Source organism: Protopterus annectens, chromosome 14.part0, assembly GCF_019279795.1.
Source record: "Protopterus annectens isolate FY-2018-M chromosome 14.part0, PAN1.0, whole genome shotgun sequence".
NCBI lineage: Eukaryota > Metazoa > Chordata > Ceratodontiformes > Protopteridae > Protopterus > Protopterus annectens.
The window spans coordinates 506057672-506075413 of NC_056748.1; the positions used below are offsets into that span (position 1 = coordinate 506057672).

General features: G+C 37.6%; 1 long non-coding RNA gene across 1 annotated transcript in view; it reads left to right on the forward strand.

Moving 5' to 3' along the window:
- Positions 1 to 4783, forward strand: part of LOC122789072 — a 465914-nt gene extending 461131 nt beyond the window's left edge. Inside the window, exon 4 of the long non-coding RNA XR_006362766.1 lies at positions 3931 to 4783. This is a non-coding gene — a long non-coding RNA (uncharacterized LOC122789072). The remainder of the gene's footprint in view (positions 1 to 3930) is intronic.
- The last annotated feature ends 12959 nt before the right edge of the window (positions 4784 to 17742 follow it).

Consider the following 17742-nt stretch of genomic DNA (forward strand, 5'->3'; position numbering starts at 1 on the left):
CACACCGGTCCCACGCCTCATTCTGGCCCTGCATGAGTTGGGCCTCATGATTGTGGACTAGGAGCCAAACCATGTATCTGTACTCCTCAACGCCCCACCTCTGTGCTCGAAAGCAACTACCCTCACCTTCTCCTGTCATTCTGGCTGCAAGTCAGTTCTACAATTGTTTATGCTGTGTATTCCCGCCTATGGGGCTTATATAGGCCGTTTTTCCCGCACATATCTGTGATTGGCCATTTTGGAATTGTATCAACTTCACTAAAACTGCTTTGTCATGCTCCAGTTTGTATTCATTCCTATATATTTGCTATTATTGCATTTATAGGTACTGCTGTCACGGCTTAGTGTTTCAGTACCTTGACTATGGTGTATAGTATCCTGGGTTCGAACCTGGCCACTGCTTTTTATTTTTTATGACTGTCTAGACAAGCTGAGGGGTGTGTCTGTGTAAAGGCAGTTTTGATATGGCTTGCTCAACGTTGCCTGTCGGTTAGCTTGTTTGCCAGGTGTGCAGCTCCGCACAAACAGGGTACACTGGTTTAAGCCTCATTTGGCTATCAGCACGCATATTATGCTCAGCTCAGCTAGGGGCACATAGTTTCAGCGTGTTAAACCACTGCTCACCTATGGGCACTCATTTTGCACCTGTTAAACCACTGCTCACCTACGGGCACTCATTTTGCACCAGTTAAACCACTGCTCACCTACGGGCAGATGCACTCACCCTGTTAAACTGTAGCTCAGCTATGGGTACATCTGGCATTTTTTATTTTTTTGTTACCTCACATTTCTTCAATATAAATGGGCTATTTCATTACATTTTACATAAAATGTGATTTTATATGTGTACATGTTTGTCAGGGACTTGTTTTGTGCTTATTTTGCTAAAAATAAAAAAAATGGTGTTGTGGGGGCTCGAACCATGAATGCCTGCTCTTCAGCCAACATCTCTACCACTACGCTATTGCTTCTTGGCTTACTTTGCATATTTAGTTCTTATATGCTTTCCCACTGACTGCTAACTATAGCTGCGCTACGGGCACGCCCGCACAAACAAGCGCACTCACGGGCAAACATCTTTACGATTTAAAAAAAATTATAACATGTTCATTTATATATTTTCTGTTCATAGTCTGTGGGGGCATGTGTTGTGTTGTGTTTATTCACATTTCCATGGACTCTGTCGTGGGTGTTTACTTTGGGCACTTTTACTCTTCTGGGGGCGTGTCCGCTTACAGGGCTCAGCCTACGGACACGCCCCCTACTGTCTTACACGGACCGTGTTAGCCTTAGGTGTGATTCAGCATGCTCTCATGAATATGCAGAGCATGCTGACATCACTCCGTTTAACTGCAGCCTCCATGTAAGAGTTATAACTCTTACACAGAGACTTCGTGAATCCTGCCCAAAGACACTAAACCCACCAGTACATACTCTATATTCTCCTTGTACAAACACACACAGCACATATGTACAAACACTACTACTCTGAACACTTACACGCACACTCTAACCTCCTTACCCTAAGCTATATCTAAAACTTCCCAACACACTCACATACACTTAAATCCTTACCCATAACCCTTAAACTGCACTTACCTGAATATCCACATATATCCACACAATGTTAGGCAAACCATATCCCACAGCACACCGCACCTTACAAACACAGCAAATCCCATGTACTGCTCCACCACAACCGCAAATTCGAGACTTCAAATTCGATCAAGTGCAGTTTTCTTCAACTGCCCTTTTGGCACTTTCATCTCAAGATACTGAAATATTTCGAGATAGTAAAGTGCTTGTATATATATATATATATAGTAAAGTGCTGCTGCCATGGTGGTACAGCGGTTAGTGTTGCCGCTTCACAGCAAGAGGTTCTCCGGTTCGATCCTCGGCTGGGGTGTCTTCTGTGCGGAGTCTGCATGTCCTCCCTGTGGTCGCGTGGGTTTCCTCCGGGCACTCCGGTTTCCTCCCACACCCCAAAGACATGCTGTAGGTGGATTGGACACACTAAATTGACCCTAGGCGTGAGTGTGTGTGTGTGTGTGTGTGTGTGTGTGTGTGTGTGTGTGTGTGTGTCTATGTGTGCCTTCTGTGGAAGGTTTGGCTCCGGGCTGGCAACTCGACACCATAAAACTCCACTGCCAATCATGAGTGGACAGGTGATCCACTGTGGCGACCCCTAACTGGAAAAAAGCCAAAAGAAGAAGATATATAGTAAAGTGCTTCCATATATATATATATATATATATATATATATATATATATGAATATATCTATCTATATATATATATATATATATATATATGAATATATCTATATATATATATATATATATATGAATATATATATATATATATATATATATATATATATATATATATATATGGAGAGAGAGAGAGAGAGATTAGATTCCTATTACGTTATCGAAAGATAATGTAATCGAACGCTTAGAACTTCGAAATGGCCGCATTTCAAAGATCGCATTGTGGGATCGCAGTACAGTGAAGACTGGGATATTTGCCCTTTCCTCACTGTAGTGCGATTTCAGAGTTGGAATATATATTTAGCGGGGGGTGTGGGTGTGCAGCCCCCCACAATAAAAGTTTTGATATGCGGCCATTTTCGAAGTTCTGAGTGTTTGATTACGTTATCTTTTGATAACGTAATATGAACCTGATTAGATATACATACAGACATACACATATATTTATTGCTATGGTTCACTTGGTAAACAATAAATTGTGTGAGTGAAGTTAACTGTAGTTCCATTTGTGTGAAGGGTTGTTTGTGCAAATGGCATTTTGGGTGACATGTGTTGGTTGATAAAGATAAGCAGGTTAGTGGTCGGGCTAGGAGTTATTGTACATGTGTATGGATTTCAGTGTTGGTTATCGGGACAGATTTAGTGTCTGTGTGAGAGTGTTTTAGGGTAGCGTTATTGTTTATAGTGCATGTGCATGTGTGAGCCATTTTCTTAGTGTAATGGAAAGAGCTTTCTTAAGGTAAACTGCAAGGCTAGGGATAGAGTTAGCATTAGGACACATTACTAATAATGAGTACAAACCCTAACCACAAGGTTTATCTTTAAAAGGACCATTCTATAACTCTACCAATATTCAGACAAATCTGAGCTGAATGTGTAGTGGGGTTATGGGCAGCATACTGGAAAAGGAAACTGGTTTCCTTTTTTGATGTACTTGCTGCTGGTATTTAGTGTTAACATAATGAATTGTCGTCATGTTATGGTCAGTGTTTTTTGTCAATTATTTAACATGCTGACCATTCATTGGATAATCATATATTTATCTATAGATGCAAGACATATAGCTGAGCTGCACTTATATTGATAAGCATTAGCATCACTGAAAATTGCTGACAGTGAATCATGGTGAAGTCGCACATCAAGAGGAAAATACTGAATACATATAGAGAAGTGATAGGTAGAGTACTGGTTAAACATTAAAATAATCGTGTGCGCTGATAAACTGCATGCATGAGAAACATTGCAACGTATAGTTATATGTAAATTATCTAGGTAGCAGATGTTGATGTCAATTAAGAGTACACTGTAACTTGTGTTCTTTCCATCTCTATTCCTACGTGTAACCACTAAAGTTCTCAGTCTGTCCAGTACCTATTTGAAACATATATCACAGTATAAGAGTGAGAATTAATTAGTACATTTATAGTATGCATAACGGATAACTTATCCAGATGTATACACAGATATAATGAAGTGTACCTCAGACAGACTTTGTACCAGGCAGACATATACAGAGATGTTATTTAACTTTATACATCTGTATGGGTACTTTATGGACTGCACACTATTGGCAAATAATAGAAAGAAATTTAACTCATTAACTGCCAAGATGCATTGTACTGTGTTACTGAATAAGTCATGTATTTTTATTTCTATAGATACTGACCTGCAGTATGGTGCTTGATGTGAGGAAGCATTGTAGTGTCTAGCCATCGACTGAAGACACCAGAATATACACACCATCAGTTACATTGCATATACTATGTGGGTAACACGGTTTTTACCATAGTTTAATAATGTATCTGTCTAGTGTAATGATATGTATATAGCAGTGCAGAAGGCAGTGCCTGAACTGTGAAATGATGTTCTGCCAATAAAACATAGACCATATTCCCAATGTTCAATAGGTCTATCTACATCATAGTTTCATAGAAAATGTTATGTATATAGGCTATACGAGCATAATGGTAGTACAGAATACTGTTATCACAGCCATGTTTACGTTGGAGCAATCTTCTACACCTGTACTTTATGTAATAACGATATTACTATATAGTATGGAATGCTTGCATTTTTTTATTTTAACTCATACACTAAAATGCAATGGTGTTGAAAAGTACAGGAGAAGAATATCTCACTCCAAATGACATTGGAACTGTGTATCACATTGTAATAAAACAAAGAAACAACGAATTATTAAACATTGATGGATATCTGTAATGCCATGGAAAACAAGCAGATATGAAAAGTTAGTGGAGTTGCAGACAAAAACTTCAAGAGAAATATAAAGGCCAAGCTGTTACCTTATATGCAGGTAATGAGCAGCAAATGGTAAGGAACACACCACACATGCCACTGCAGATCCTACACAGAACACACAGCACATGCACATTACAGATCCTACACAGGTAGAACACACCGCACATGCCACTGCAGATCCTACACAGAACACACAGCACATGCACATTACAGATCCTACACAGGTAGAACACACCGCACATGCACACTGCAGATCCTACACAGAACACACAGCACATGCACATTACAGATCCTACACAGGTAGAACACATGCACACTGCAGAGCCTATACAGGTAGAACACACCGCACATGCACACTGCAGATCCTGCACAGTTAGAACACACTGCACATGCACACTGCAGAGCCTACACAGGTAGAACACACTGCACATGCACACTGCAGAGCCTACACAGGTAGAACACACCGCACATGCACACTGCAGAGCCTACACAGGTAGAACACATTGCACATGCACACTACAGATCCTACACAGGTAGAACACACAGCACATGCACACTGCAGATCCTACACAGTTAGAACACACCGCACGTGCACACTACAGATCCTACACAGGTAGAACACACCACACATGCACACTGCATATCCTACACAGGTAGAAATATTAGCAGTGCATGTTGATATTAAGTTAAGAGCTGAGATATTCAGATAGCTGTGGTTGAAAATGCTATGGCATCAGTTGTGATATATTTGTATTTCTTGTATAATTATGTCATTTATATGTGTTACTGATATTTTTTCAAAAACTTGTCTATAATGTTGTTCTAGCAAAAAAAAATACACAAACAAATTTGTATTAGAACCTCTGGATCATTAGCTGCTGTTCTGTTGTTACCCAGTGCACACAAATTACATCAAAAAGTCAACAGACAGAAAAAGGATTAGATTGGTCTATTTCATTAGTGCACATTTAAAAGATGTTGGTTTGTCTTTATGGAAAATTAAAATCTGGCAAGATGATGTACAAATTGTATTTGGAAGCATCCACTGGAGTGTCAGTACTTAATGATTTCAATAGTCCAGAATTTAATAGATGTTTGCTATGATACTGTGTGGATGATGGACAGAATGTACATAGGCCAAACTAACATCTGTTTGCAGTTATAAGCTATACATCATTTTATGAAGTATGCTGGTGAATACATGTTTGCCCTTGGTTTTTGATCTAATGACCACTAAATTATATTGCATGTATAATGTCTTATGGTCTCTGTTTTTTTAAGTAGTAAAGATAGTTGTTTTCTTGTAGTGAAGTATATTTTGTCAGACTTTGAAACTAGCAACATTATGGATTATTCATCAAAATCTTCCTAACCTTCTAGCCAAAGGTTACCACTTTAACTTTGCAGAAAGTACATGGAAAAAGTGCAAACATCTGGTCTGTCTGTTTAATACAGTTTAAGTTCTGTATTTCAAAACATTGTGAAAAAATTTGAGTTACTCTGTTCGTTGGACCAGGTCTGCTTCACATGACTGAATCTCAAAATAGTGAATTTCATTTCACTAAGACCACAATAAAAAATCTTCAAAATACTGAAAACTCATTTGACTGAAAATAATCCTGAATTTTAAGTCATAGACATGCAGACTTACAACACCAATGACTAACTTTTTCCAAAACTTAAAAACTACTTACCCTCTTAGAAACTGGATGATATAAATCCAAATTATGTGGGTGGCTGCACCCCCACCCCCCAATATATATATATATATATATATATATATATATATATATATATATATATATATATATATATATATATATATATATATACACATACATACTAACTCCAGGATCTCACTAAAGTGGCTGAAAGGGCATATAACTTTTACTTACATTACAGTACTGTGCGCACTGCCACTACTGCCAGGAGCACATGAAACATCCACCGTAGTACTTTAGATACTTTCCATAAAAATATAGAGAGACATACCCACATTTAGAAACACTACAACACTACTTTCTATGCTAATGTCGGTATTCTGACAGTTGGCACTTTAAGTTACAGTAATTTTTTTTATCACAAGCAAGTCACAGGTGAAGGGAAACACATCAAATCTATGGCTTAAAATTCAGTCTTAAAATTCAGGATTGTAAGCTTTCAGTATAAAGAGATTCAGTCAAATGAGTTTCAGTATTATGAAAATTAAGTATTGTGGTCTCAGTTAAATGAAATTCAGTATTTTGAGATTCAGTCATGTGACGTGGACCCATTGGACCATACTGATATTCACAGACATATCAATTAATTAAGCCACATTTTCCTGAAATACTGTACAAAGTATTTCAATAACACCGCAACTTCTTCAGGAAACTGTGGCTTAATTAATTGGTGCCATCACATGCTAAGTTGATTTGCCCCAAATAAGAAAGCTTCCCTGTCTACTGTTCAGCAACACAATCCTGATTACACAGTGTTGGACAATTTAAGGAGTACTGCTTGCTTCATAAGCACATAACATGTCCTAATTTGTCACTATTGTTTGCATATGTGCTGTCGAACAAATTATTATATTACACCATTATTTCCAGTTAATACTAATGGACTTGCATTCAATTAAAATGAGTGATGATTTAATCATCTTTTCTTTATAGACATGCACTCATGGATACCTCAGAATGCAATTACTTCTTTAAAGACGGACATGATCTTTTAAGATTTGTGTTACTGTCATCACTGGGCGGTATTTTGACAAATTTCACAGACTTACAGGTGTAGTTCACCTCACACTGCATGGGGCATCTGAGGAACAAATTGTTGAGAGTCTATATTACCAACTCGAACTAACTGAAATGCGAATACCATTTCAGCGACACGTGTATCGAACTCACAGGTAAGCAAACAGCCACATCACCGATATTTTTCCTAGGGGAAAAAATTGGTAGGCCAACTACACATGACACACCAGTACAAACATTATAAAGTGGGGGGGCTGTGCCCCCCCAACTAAATATAGTAACTCTGAGATCGCACTACAGTGGGGAAAAGGGCAAATTCACAACAATGGCCAATCAATTTTTTTCCCTAGGAAAAAATCAGTGATTTGGCCGTTCGCTTACCTGTGAGTTTGACACGTGTATCGATGAAATGGTATTCATGTTTCAGTGCATTTGAGTTGGTAATATAGACCCAGTTTTTGATACATTTAGTGTACTACTATGTTTAATATTGTGAAAGTATATCACAATATATTGCTATTATTTTGCTAATATATTTTAATTGGAAAGTATGGCTACACCATTTATTTGTAAAGTCAGATGAATATAATCATTTCATACCACCAAACTTTCATCAAAGTTTTATGATTATATGGGTGATACATGGTATCATGACAGAATTAGCTTCCTGCAGCTATTAATATATTTCTATACACATTTTGGTATTTATTTAGATGAAATATTTTCCTGTGGGTAATTAATCTTAATCAATGATGTAATTCACGCTTTATTTGTAATCTTCATTGCTTGCCAGTTTCTGTTTTTTACTAGTCTTAATGTTGCCCATTTTACATCATTATGAAAGTTACCCACAAAGGTTTATTGATGTGGCTGCTCTTGTCTCTGTACCTGTGGTGGGCAATAGGATCTGTAGCCCCTTCCCTGTGGTGAAACAAATAATTTCTGTTCTACTGCCCTTGGGTTGGTAGCCGGGTGTTCATTTAACATCTATTCTACATATTTGGGACCCATCCTCTAAAGTCTCATTTTCCGACCCATTTTTATGTCTCCTATTAAAGCATTGTACTTTAACACAACTTCAGTTTACAAGATGTCTGGCACCATTTCAGACTTGCTGCAAAATACTGACTTTGTATCTATTACTGAGACCGAGTTTGATGGGAACTTTGGCTCATTTTGCCACCACTATCCTGCTTAAGGTCTCTGTCATTCAATGTTATAGACGGGGTAGGATCAGGGTGGGGTTTGCTATCTGTTATAGTTCTAAGCTGCAGCTCTCTTAGGCTGTTAGAAAGATAAGCTCCTTTTAAAATTTCCTTACTAAAAGAAGTAACTGCGGGTTTTCTTCTCACCTACTATCCGTCTGGTTATGTGAGGACATTTCTCTAAGAGTTTACCAATTTTCTTAATGACTCAGTGTTACCTTTCTAATACCCTGTAATTCTAACTGACTTTTGTATGTGAAGCAATGATGACTAAATGGTTCTTTCTATAAAATTTATCTGTATAATAAAATGCTTCCGGTTTGCTCAGGTTATTACCACTGTAACACAAAAGCATTGACATTTTCTAAACTAAATGTATCTACCAGATGGGAAGGCCACAAACCTGGTGGTAGAATTAGTCTCTTAGTCAGATTACTTTCTGGTCTGCGCTGTCCTACATTTACTGTATTTTAGTCCCTCCAATGTTGAGCTGAGGGAGGTTTGCTTTCCAAAGCATATCATTCCTAATATCTTTTTATCTGTGTTCCCTCAGTTCTTCATGGAAGATAGTGATAACTCTCTTACAGCCTTGTTTAGCAATTATACTTTGTTATCCTTAATGCCGGGTAGGCTAAGCCCAGTTGGGTGTCCCCAGTCTCATTTAAAGTGCATGAGACTTGATTTGCCAACAGCTCCATGAACTTTGCTTTAAAAAGTGAGGAGAAAGTTGGAGCACTTATGGGGGTCCACAGGCTTTTGGAGTGAAAAACTAATTGGATGAATACTATAGGATATGCCAGGATATCTCCTAATGGAAAGTAACTTATCAACAGTGATCTCTTCAGAGTCAAACTGGCTGATCATTCATACACTTTCAAGTGGTGGAGAGTTTGCAGACAGGCATGTGTTACAGTCTGAGCTCTTTCATTTCCTGAATGCAAATAGGCTGCTTGTTTTTTTCACTGACAAGAATGAAGCTATTAAGTCCTCCCCCCTCATCTGACTTCACATACAACATACTGAGCACATGCAGAACTCTTACTGCTTAGAATTTCTTACTTTGATCTCAAGTATGCACCCTGCAATGTGCAGGATGGATTTTTGCTGCTCTAAACTGGTTCAGACCAGCCTCAGTGTGCAACAACCAATTACTTTTGAGATATATGTCATTTCACTGCTGGTGAATTTCCAGCTGCCTTGAAAAGGGCTTTTGTTACTCCCTATCTCAACAAATCTTCTCTTTACCCAAACATATTTGATAGATATGCCTCCATCTTCCTTTTCTTACTAAAGTTATTGAGAAAGTTATTTAAGTGCACCTTGAGACTTATTTCACAAAAAAAAAAAAAAAATGAAACACAAACTGTTAAGGATCCACAAGTAATCCTTGCTATAGAATTAAGATGGCTTTTATTTGAGTCTGCCACAATTTCCTAATGGTGAGTGACTAGCACTGCTGTTCTGTCTTGGCTCCGTTAAATCTCTTGGTAACACCCACAGCTCTCAACTGTCCAGATTTTTGCCTCATAAAATTTGTGGGTTTTCTGGTAAATCACTGAGGATTGAATTCTGTAAATAATGGTATATATTTGAGATTCAGAAATCATATCCTTCAGAAAATGCTTGCTAACAGAAATCCTGTTATTATAGTAATTTTCTAAGTTTATAAGAGTAATATTTAAAATCTGTCCCTATTGCTGTGCCTTCGTTGCCCCCCCCACCATTATTTTATGTTTTGTCTGGATTTCCTGTGCTAGTGGTTGAGCGGTATCGATTAAGCACTTAAAATCATACTTTGACCTCTTTTTCATGGTCTCTGATTGGTTAATTTCTTACCTTTCAGGCCATTCCCAGAGCACTGATTCTGGTTTGAATACCTTGACCCTGTTCTTTCTGGAGTTGAAATGCCACAGGCTTCAATCACAGGCCCTCCACTTTTCACAGGGTTTATGTTTCCCGTATATGATTTGATCAGGGATGTTATGCAGATTACATTCAACTTTACTCTTATTCCCATAGGTTATTATGAGGAACATAGTTTCCCTTACTGATTTCCTTGATGCCTTCCTTCAATGGCTGATGTAAGTGGTTGACATTTGGTATAAAAATGGTGGCCACAAGTATTTATAGGTTCATACCAGGCAATCATTAATCATGCCATTTTCAACTAAGACTGTAACACTCAATGTCGAGAGGTATCTCATGGCTCATGGATGGGTGCACACACAAACCAGACTTGGAAAGAATTTAAGCATGCCCATCCAAGCTAGTTTATTTCTTACTCTTAGAGGCTTATGGACTGGATTCTCCACCACCATGGCATAATTAACTATAGTGGAGGTCCTTTACTGTGTGGTGATATGCATTTATTGCTAACCAAATGTTTTATGGTGTGAGGAGGAGGTCTCCAGACTCATTAAGTTCTCATGCTTCTTACATACTGAGCTGTATTGTGGCAGCATTAATGAGATTCCAGCAAGTATGAGGCAGTTCCTATACTACCTGAAAACATCAGGTACTATCAAAAGGGGTTAAATTTGATAGTTAGTCTATATTAGCCAAAGTGAAAGGATGCTTAGTGATGTATGAATCTTACAACATTTTAATGCATCTGAAACAGGAATGAAGTCACCTAATACATCTACTAAACTTTGTCTTTCAGTAGCACAGCAGTGTACAGTTCAGCCAGAAACTGAGCCAAGCCTCCCAATGGAGCTTGCTAAAGAACAACAAAGCTAAAACAGTTTACTAGTAGCAGAACTTCCTGGTTTATCTCTATCAGCAGCAGAATCCAGAAAAAGTAATGTAGTATGAGAATTTTTGCCCCCTCGCATTCAAAGCACCATATTAATTAGTATGAATTAATAAACAATGAGGGCAATGCTTCTCTAAAACTTTTGGGCTTCTAATACCATGATAGGAATGGATCCCATTCCTATGTAAAAGTATGATTAAAGTTCATGAAATTAGCATTGTTTCAATCTTTGATATCAGCCAGTAGTGCTCTTCGCAGCACCCACAATGTGCCTAGTAATGACTCCTGCAATTAATATGGAGTTGCATGTTTTGGTAGCATATCTAAATATGATTGTAGACTCTTCTTTATAAGATTTATTGTTCCTGCTATTATTGGAACTGTCTGGGTATCTTTCTTCCACACTGGTCTCGTTTCTGCCTGCAAATCCTGATATTTTATGACTTTGTGTCTTTCTGTACGCAAGACACTGTAGTCACTGGGTGTGGTGATTTCAATGATCAATGCTATTTTTGTCTTCTTTTCCTGGACCACTATATCTGATTTTCTAACATCTATCTTTTGAACTGTTGGTAATGGATGATCCCATGTGATGTAGACTTCTTCATTTTCTGTGATGCTTTGTGGCTCATGTTTCTAGTGTTTTTCAGCCACTTCAATACCATGATGTTTGTACAATCCACAGTACAACAATCTTGCCACATTATTAAGCATATCAATATACAGTCCTTCTGCCATTAGTGTATCACAGCCAGCAACAAGGTGTGCAACTGTTTCTAATTTGGTTTTACAAAACCTACATTTGTCTGTTTCTTCCAGATGCTCAATGGACTTTGTAAACTAATGTGTACGCAGCCCACTATCTTGGGCCACCAATATTAATCTTTCACCTCATGGTTTGAGTTCACCTCTCCTTAACCATTACTGTATTCATTCCTGATTAACATGAGGTTCTTCCAAAAGTTTTCTATACTTGCTACTATATTTATGCATTTTCCACACTTTTTGACTGCCTTCTTATCTATCTGGTCCCTCACCTTATATTCTTTCTCTTGTTTTTTGGCACATTCAGTTGCTGCCTGATTTTTATCTACTTCTGGTTTGATTTCCATTTCTGCTTGATGCCAATATGCTTCTTCTGCTCAATTAAACAGAGAAGTCTTCTTAGATTTAGTCTCCTCATGTTTCAAAACTTTTACTACTTTTGGGTCTTATGAGGATACGTCCAAAGTCCCACGATTGCAGATCTATACATGTAATCAATTTTAAGGAGGCCCATACCTCCTCCAGAATGGGGAATATATAATATTGGTATACCCTGATTTTATAAATCATTTGGTGGGCATGAAGCATCATTCTTGTTTTCCTATCCAATCTATCGAACACATTTTGGGGTCAGTTAATCACTCCAAAACTATAAGTTAGGACAGGAAGAGCAAATTGGTTTATAGCTTGAATTTCATTCCTAGATGTCAGTGCTGTTTTCAGGATTAATTTAAGTCTTCTAAAGTATTCCTTACTAAGTTTTATTCACATTTGTTCATTTTTTATTGTTGATACTTCATCAGTTCCCAAATATTTATACACTCTCATTTGTTCAAGTTCTTTTATATCACATTCTTGTCCCAAACTGCTGTTTTCCTAATGTTGTAGTTTTCCTGCTTTAAATGATTCTTTTGCACATTTATCAAGACCAAATGACATTCTTAAATCATCTGAAAAAGATTTGACAACCTGCAGTTGTGCTTTCAGTTCATCTAGTTTCAAATCATCAACAAAGAAGAGAAGGTGAGAAGTCTTTACACTTTATTGTTTTCTAGGAGCCAAATTATAGCCATGGCTATTTGGGATAGCACGATCCATGCATTCCTGTAGGTGTCCATAAAATGCGTTTGTAAAGGATTCTGCAATTTGGGCCGTATTTTCCACTGGCCTGGGGGCTTTGAAAGATTCCACCTCGGTTTTGAGGAGTGTGAAGTTTGCTTTTGAGAAGTTCTTCACCATGATTTCCTTGGCTGGGGGTGGGGATGGGATAAGGATGCCCAGATTTTACCAATGAGGGGTATACCTCTGGTATGGAACATAGAGTCCCCATGTTGGTGATGATCAGGTCCAATATGTTTTCCCCTCTTGTCGGAGTGGTGACCAGTTGTTCCATGGCATTTGAGTTTATAAATTCTAGGAACCATTGGGTGAGGGTGTTGGGGCTTGAGTAGTGCTCCCAGTCTATGTTTGGGTAGTTGAAGTCACCCAATATGATGGTGTTTGGAGAGACCTTCATATTTTCCAGTGTTCTCAGGAAAGCCGAGTGGGGTTCCTGAGTTTGGAAGGGTGGTCTGTAGCAGGCTACAAACTGAAAGGCAGTTTTGCCCACTGTTAGTTGCACATGGATGGTCTCCGATGCTTCGTACAGTGCCACTAACCTGGAGGTGTGGGTATCTTTGATGAATATGATCCCCCTCCTTTTGTGGTTCGGTCTGAGTTTTGGGGCCGGAAAGCATGGTAGGAGGTATAACCTGGTAGTGCTGGGGTGCTCTCGGGAGCCTTGAACCAGGTTTCTGTTACTGCACAGATATCGATATTCTCCATACTGAGGAGAGCCTCGAGTGCATGCATCTTGAGGTTCTCACTCATGGCTAAATCTTCATGCAAAGATGTTAATACTTTTCACTAGAAGATAGGCACTGCATCTGAGCCTGGTGTTTTCCAATTAGAGGCTTTTCTTAACTTTGTTTCAATCTCTCTGGCTATTACTTCATCCCATTTAATATCCTATACCATTAAACTTCTTATTCTTTCTTTTACTTCTTCTATCCATTTAGCATCTTTGTTATGTTCCACAGAATCTTCATAGATACTTCTTCAAAATGTATCTATTTCTTCTTTTTTGGTGGTCTTTCAATTCCTTTTACCTTATTTCTCGGTTCTCTATAAAACCTTTTGGGCCATCAATAAATTGCTTATTTTGTACTTTTCCTTTATAGTTATCTTCGTATCTTCTAAGTTTTTCCGCCCGAGCTGAAATTTTTAGTTTATTTGTGATAGTACATGATAGATCCTGGTCTGTTCTAATACTGTGCATTGCTTTTATCACATCTATCTTTCTTAGTATTTTTGTTGATCTATTCCCTCTTCTATAGTCTTCTAACAGTGCCACTTCTTGTCTTAATTGCTCTATAGTTTTCTCTGTTTGATATTTCCATGATGCTATTCGATTATTCCCTTTCCTTTCCCTCACTACCCTGTGTTCTTGTGGTAGAACTTTAGCAGTTATTAATTTAGCTGCACAGTAATATAGCCCGTTTACTTCTATTATATTGCATGGATCTCTATTTACAGTCCTAATTACTGTGTTTATGTGTTTTATCAGACTTCTGATTGTTTGGGTTTTATTAACCTTCTGCATTCTACTACTTTCATTGATCTTGATGCACCTGTCTATGTCTATTAAATCAAACAATTCTTCTCTTAGCTCATTTTCTTCCAAACTGAGGGCACATCCCTTGTTTTCCAATTCCTGCGGCATTCTATAGAATGTTCTATAGCATCTTCCTGTGACACATTCTCTTCAATTTCATCCTGTGTTGTCCGTTGCTCTATCATATGGGAACTCATTAGCCTATCACTCCTCAACATTGACTGAATCAGAGTTTCCACTGTTTGCTGTTCCTTTCCTTGCTGTCCAGCTTCAAGTGAACATTTATACTGGTTTCCTGTGGAAGGATCCACATTATCTTCATATAACACCTGACCCAATTGTTTCCTTTTCCACTGGTTTCCCCTTAATTTGGCTATCCATTACTTTATCCTGTTGTAGTGCTTTCTGCATTCGATTTTCTACACTGAACTCTTCACTTTGCAGGTACCCCATAACCTCAGTTTCTATTTCTTTAACTTCTCCATTACTGATCTCCTTTTCTACTTTTCCTCTTTGTCTTATTTTTTGTATTGTTAAGTTTTCCATGTCTGGATCCCTTTGCCTGTATTTCTCTTCAAGTATTTTTGGTGCTGCTCTTTTTGTATTGGTTAGTTTTGCTTTCTCCTTTGCATAATTAATACACCATACTAAATCTGTTTTTGTTTCCCATGTCCATATTTCTTCTTCAGATGTTTCCTGATCTTCCTGTTTCTCCCTGCTTTGGGGACTCACTCCATCCTGCTGTGATATAAGCTGAGTTAGACTTTCTATACCAAATCCCTCACTTCGCAGGCACTCCATAACTTCAACTTCTATTTTTTTAACTTGTACTTCACTAATCTTCTTTTGTACATTCCATCTTTGTGATATTTTTTTTTTGTGAAATCTTTCATATCTGGATGCCTTTGCCTATATTTCTCTTCAAATATCTTTGGGGCTGCCTTCTTTACATTGATTAATTTGACTTTCTCCTTTGTATAAATACTGCCCCGTATCAAATTTCTCTTTCTTTCCCATGTCCATATTTCTTTTTTATACTTTTCAAATATCTCTTGTTTTTTTCGTTTATATTTTTGGACTTCCTCAGATGCTTCTTTTTCCAAACAGATCAAGGTTTCTTGATCTATATACTATTTTTCACAAATATGTTGTATTAATGAACAGAAATTTTCATTTGAAACTTCTGACAGTTTTTCTTTTGGAAGTAGTTTTCTTTCTGCTAATTTCTCTCAATCATTTTGTATATCTTTTGTCTGGAAATTCTGGGCTTTTTGCATAATAGTAACAATACATATACACAATACAAACAATATACATGCACCAGAGAAAGCATTTGATAAAACTGGTCCTACCTCCTACAACACAATATAAAGCTGCAAAATGCTGATAAACTAGGCAAATTTTAAAAATTACTAAAAGCTCATCTCAAAGAAAAATTCAGCTGCATCTGTCCCAGGGATGCTACATAATTCATCAGATAGAAGCTAAACATAATGCTTTAGACCTTTAGCATTTCTTTCTCTTATATTATGTTTAGTGTTTTATACACCGTCTTAAGAGTTACTACAAACATAAGTACCTCTGTTCTTTTTTTACATAAAAGGATACATCTTATCTTCTTTACAAAAACATACACATTCATCAGAATCCATTTCAGGTGTTATTACTCACAAACTGTGCAACATTTGCTCTGATATCTCTGTTAACAGCAACACAACTAATATAAATATCATCTTCTCTCTTCAACAAAACATTAGGCAATGTTCATTTTAGAGTGATGTCCTAATTGTTAAATAATGATGTTACTCTTCTGGGACTTTCTAGTTCCCACTTCATTTGTATATAGATTCCTCTTCCTTTGAAACTATTGCATCCCTCCAAGTTATATACCTTGTAATATGTTGCTGTTACCTGATGCAAGTACCTCTTCAAAAAAGCTGTTTATGTGAAACAGTATTTGCTCCTAACTCCCAGAGCCATTTGCTGTGTATATTCTTGTTCTTATTTATGCATTTCCTGTGTATATTCTTGTTCTTATTTATGCGTTTCCTGTGTATATTCTTGTTCTTATTTATGCGTTTCCTGTGTATATTTTTGTTCTTATTTGTGCATTTCCAGTGTATATTCTTGTTCTTATTTATGCATTTCCTGTGTATATTCTTGTTCTTATTTATGCGTTTCCTGTGTATATTCTTGTTCTTATTTATGCATGCCCTGTGTATATTCTTGTTCTTATTTGTGCATTTCCTGTGTATATTCTTATTCTTATTTGTGCGTTAGGTTTTCTAAATATACTTCAGACACTTGACAACAGTTTTATTACAGTCTCCTTTTCCTCCTTTCTTTCAAAGTTTGCAGGCTGGTTTCTCCTAGGTTATATTTCCACAGCTTCTGTTGCACGTGGTGCACCATTTTTTTTGTCCTTCTCTAAACTGCTTCTATTTTATCTTTGCAAGTGGTTTCAGGGTTTCCACTGTCCACTGAAACACTATCTTGCAGTGGGTTACTAGGCCCACCATTGCATGTGGTACAGGTTACTACTAAATTGCAGGATGCTACTTGGCAGGGGGATAGGTCCAGGTTGCCAAAGCAAACTTTTCTGTTCATGATGGGCAGAGCATGGCATTGTACTTGACATCAAGCATGATAACATGCATAAAATAGTGATGGCACATGGCTACAGAGATCTTTCTATTTAAAGTGTATGGGGGAAAAGTTGGCGGGAAGAATTTGTGTTTATAAAACACTTGGTCCTTTTACCACCCAATGACCAAAATTAAGATCACATTGCCAGAACTGTGCAGCACTTAGCATTGCTGCTGCAAAGTGCTTTGCTCTTCAGTTCAGTTTTTTTAGTGTTCTACTATATGGAGTTCGTATGCCCTCCATCTATTGATGTGTGTCTTGCACTATGGTCTCCAGTTACCTCCTTGACTGTAAAGACATGCAGATAAGCAAAATGGAAATCTGTTAAATTGTCCATGGGTATGTAATCAGCATGAATATGTATATATCCTGCAATCATCTGGAATGCAATCCAGCATTTTTTTATGCCCTGTGCTATTCCTTGCAATACAGGCTTCATCTCCACCATA